This window comes from Ailuropoda melanoleuca, chromosome 7, assembly GCF_002007445.2.
Source record: "Ailuropoda melanoleuca isolate Jingjing chromosome 7, ASM200744v2, whole genome shotgun sequence".
Classification (NCBI taxonomy): domain Eukaryota; kingdom Metazoa; phylum Chordata; class Mammalia; order Carnivora; family Ursidae; genus Ailuropoda; species Ailuropoda melanoleuca.
Window position 1 is genome coordinate 36,974,423 of NC_048224.1, and position 4,589 is coordinate 36,979,011.

General features: G+C 46.3%; 1 pseudogene; it reads left to right on the forward strand.

Moving 5' to 3' along the window:
- Nucleotides 1-1,333: 1,333 nt before the first annotated feature.
- Nucleotides 1,334-3,913, forward strand: LOC100473936 (annotated as a pseudogene).
- The last annotated feature ends 676 nt before the right edge of the window (nucleotides 3,914-4,589 follow it).

Here is a 4,589-nt window from a genome sequence, read left to right on the forward strand (position 1 = left end):
TCACTCCTCAGAAAACATTAGGTTCTCTCACAATAAACAGGGTCCCAGTTGGCTGAGAACAAAGATTTAGCAGAAGAGTGCCCAAATGCAAACCCCAAAGGGGAGGTGATGGTCAAGGAGGCTAGTACAAGAACACCCATCCTGTCGGAAGAAACCAAGACTGGGTGAAAAGTCAGGAGTTGAGAACATACCCAGGGGGCAATAATCTAGAGGAGAGGAAAAGAATATTTATCCTCAAAGTAAACAGAAAAATGAGTAAGTCAGTGAATCTGAACAGGGTCCCAGTTAAGTCAGTGTACCAGTTCTTCCATGTGCTGGCCCAGGCTGTGCAGTGCGGGGGTGCACCATATGGGGCCAAGTGCCAGCTCCAACTTCAGAGGAAATCAGGGAGTTAACAGGTAAAAGCAATAAAAAAGGGACCAAAGGTATTTGTTAGACAGCATCAAAGGACCAAATACAACAGAAGTAGGGGGCAAAAACTTTGGCTCTGCCACTAATTTGCCAAGTGATCTTGGGTAAATCATTCTCTCTGGACCTCAGTTTCCCCATCTATAATGTGAAGAGACTGGGTTAAAGAACCTTGAGGTCCCCGAAGCAATGACCCTTGAGGCAGTGGTATGCTAAAGTCAGCTCTTACTGATCATGAGAACCAGCTGTTAAATTTGGAGGAACCTTTGTGGTTGTTAAACACAACTATCATTTAAAAAGTTAAATAATACACATTAACAATTAAATAAATGATATGAAAATCCAACAGCGAAAATACCCCAAATTCGCCATTTCCCAGTTACTTTACTACATTTTACTGTTATCTATGCCAGGGGTCAGCAAACTTTTTCTGCAAAGGGACAAACATTAAATATTTTAGGCTTTGAGGGTCACAGACAGTCTGTCATATATTGTTTTTTTAACAATGCTTTAAAAAGATAAAAACCAATCTTAGCTCATGGGCTGCACAATAACAGGCCATGAGTCAAATGTGGCCTACAGGCCATAATTTGCCAATCATTGATCTATGATCTTGAAGTTATTTACACCTATTTCACTCATATGGTGGAGATACTATATAATTTTGTGCTCTTGCACATCTCTGCCCAATGCCATTTTCAGTGATACCACGTTAGTAGCTTAAAATCAGCTACGGTGAAAGTATTTACACTACAGAAATGGGCAAACACTGCAAATCAAGGCTTCTCTTCCTGGAAGCTGGTTGTTAAAAGTTTACCAGCACACCACTGTCTTGAGGTCACTGCAGGAGAAAATCACAGAAAACTAAAGTGCTTTACCAACTCACCCAGAAAATCCAGACAGAGAGGCAAAATGTAAAGGGAAAATGCGGTCCACAGAATCAGAGGAAAAGAAGGACAGGAATACCCAGCCAGGCATGTCTGGTCAGGGCTTAATTAACAGGTGGTCTTTTGTGACCACCCTCGGGATGCAGGCTTCCTTTTCTGTGACTGAGACATATCCTATTTTTCTCTTCTCTCACTTTGAAACTGCTATTTCTGGCTTTGCTGCTGCCCTGGAAGGTAACAAGGCAGCTGAGGTCTGCCCAGAAGTAGCCAGGGACAGCAAATGTACAAAGGGTTCACGGCTGTGAGGGCGACAAGTAAATGCCAAAGGGAAAGGCAGTGTTATGCAGAGCAGCCACCTCTGCTCTTCTGGCGTGGATTTGGGGCTTCTCTTAAAATAGAACGATAAACGCGCAGGTCTAGACTAAGCAGCAATTTTGGTTTTAGGGAAAGCTGATACCCAGCAGGATGAGGATAACCCCGAGAAAGTTTGTTTTCAGCAATTTGGGCTCAATTAACCAGGAAAAGTGCCTGGCAAACACACACACACACACACACACACACACACACACACAACCAAAACCAGGAGTATGCCTTCAGGGTATTTATGAGATGACCCTCCTACAAATTCCCAGACTATAAGCTCTGTCTTTTGGGGAAGTGAGGTGAAACCATAACAGTTCTGGAAGAAATCGTCTCTGTGCCCTATTCCTCTCTTCAAGTCCCAGGAAAAATCCACCCTGGGCATTTATATTTCCTCTCATCCACCTACTCTGCTTCTGCTAGCTGATCATAAGGAAAACTAATGGAAACCAAAAAAAAAGTAATATCTTTCCCCAATTCCCAGTTGCCTAAGTCAAATAGTACAAAATGCTGGGGAAATGGAGGAGAGGAGAGAGTATGTTTTGGTAGGGATGGCAGATGAAGACAGAGGTGGTGAGGGACAGCTGCATGGACAAAGGGACCCTTGAAGTGACCCTTAAAGGAATAGGCAGAAAATAAAAGGAAAAGGCATTTCAGACAAAGGCAATGGAGCAGATAAATGAAAGATATGGTTGTTATATTAAAAGGCGTTCAAGTTCCCACACCTAGAAGCAGTTTCTCAGTGCCTCAAGTTTGTCTGGTTCAGCCTACTCGCTTGCACTCCAGCCTCCACTGCGTCCAGCAGGGTGACTCAGAGGTGACTCCTAGAAGGTGTCCACCTCTGGTCCCTGGGCCTTCAGCAGCCACTCCTTCACAAGTGTGCCTGGCACCCACATCAGTTCCTCGGCCTTCTCCCAGGTGGGCAGCAGCCGCAGCTTCTGGGGTGGCCTGGGCACTAGCATGAGTGTGGTCAGGGGCTACATTGGGGCCAGGGGTAGGAGGAATATCACAGCTGTCTCAGTGAAACAGAGCCTCCTCAGCCCCATTAAGCTGGAAGTGGACCAACACCCAGGCCGCGCACACCTAGGACAAGGAGATCAAGAACCTCAAGAAAAAGTTCACCTCCTTTATCAACAAGGTATAGAACCTTGAGCAATGCAACCAGATTGTGGAGACCAAGTGGAGCCTCTTACAGCGACAGAAAATGGCTCAGAGCAACATGGACGTGTTCGAGAGCTACATCAACTTTGGGCAGCAGCTGGACATAGTGGCCCAGGAGAAGCTGAAGCTGGAGACAAAGCTTGGCAACATGCAGGGGCCGGTGAAGGACTTCAAGAATAAGCACAAGCAAGAGATTAAAGAGAGATCAAAGAGCATGCAGAGACGGAGGATGAAACTGTCCTTGTCAAAATGGCTATGGATGAAGCTGACAATGAACATGGCAGAGCCGGAGTCCCACCTGGAGGGGCTGACCGACAAGAGCAACTCCCTAAAGCCACTGTATGAAGAAGAGAAACAAGAACTGCAGTCATAGGTCTCTGGCACCTCCATGGTCCTCTTCATGGACAACAGCACTCCCTGGATCACCAAGGTCAAGGCCCAGTACAAGGAGATCACCAACCATAGGCAGGCCAATGCTGAAACCATGTACCAGATCAAGTATGAGGAACTGCAGACACTGTCTGGGAAGCACAAGGATAACCTCTGTTGCACAAAGAGATTTCCGAGATGAACCGGAACGTCAGACAAATCCAGGCTGAAATCTACACCCTCAAAGGCCAAAGGGCTCTCCTGGAGGCTGCCATCACTGGTGCAGAGCAGTGTAGGAAGCTGGCCATTAAGAAGGCCAATGCCAAGCTGGCAGAGCCAGAGAGTCCCCTGAGCAAGCCAAGTAGGACATGGCATGGCAGCTGTGTGAGTACCAAGAGCTCATGAACATCAAGCTGGCCCTGAACATCAAGATCACCACCTACCACACTGCTGGAGGGTGAGGAAAGCTGGCTGGAATGTGGAATGCAGAGCATGACTAGCCACACCAAGACCACCAGCAGCTACTCTGGTGGACTGAGCTCAGTCCATGGGCGTTTCATGAGCCCTGGCCTCAGCTACAGCCTGAGCTTCTTCTGGGCCAGCTTCAGCTCTGTCAGGGGCTCCACCTCCTTCAGCTGCTCAGCTTCTCCAAGGCCATGGTTGCAAAGAAGATCGAGACCCACAAAGGGAAGCTCATGTCTGAGTTGCCTGTTGTTCTGTCCAAGTAAACAGCCACTGAGGTCCCTCCCAGTGTCTTCTCTCCTGTAGCTTCCATAGAGCCTTTGGGGGAATGTGCAGGGGAGTGATTGGGAATAGGAGACCCACCTAAGGCTCAGCCCCAGTCCTCATTCTACCCTTGGGGGTTAGTCTACTGTCCTGGGTATCCTCTCTTGCCCATGCCCCTAAGTAAAAGTCAATTCAAGTGTCTTTTCCCAAATAAAGCTTTAGCTGGCTCTGCNAAAAAAAAAAAAAAAAAAAAAAAAAAAAAAAAAAAAAAAAAAGCTCAAACTCATTAGTCATGAAAGAAATTCAAATTAAAAACCACAGTGAGAGGTAGAAAGCCACAAGAGAACACACCTCCTAACCCAACAATGAGAGAAAACCAGACAATCTATAAAACCATAACTTCCCTTGAGCACATCAAGAGCATGGAGGTTACAAAGCAAATCAGGAGATCTGAATTCCTATGAATGACAAGCCCTACCACAGAGAGACAATACACAAGAACTGTTTCACCTTTGCCAGAGCCTCTTTGGAGGAACAGGGTAAGAAGAAAAGAGCTAGCATTATAACAAATTCTTAAAAGTGAAGTGTGAGTTGGCATGAAGTTAAGAATCCATGGGAACCCCAGATAGAAGAGAGGTTCATATGCCCAAGCTGTTTTCCATAATCTCCACCAGCTAC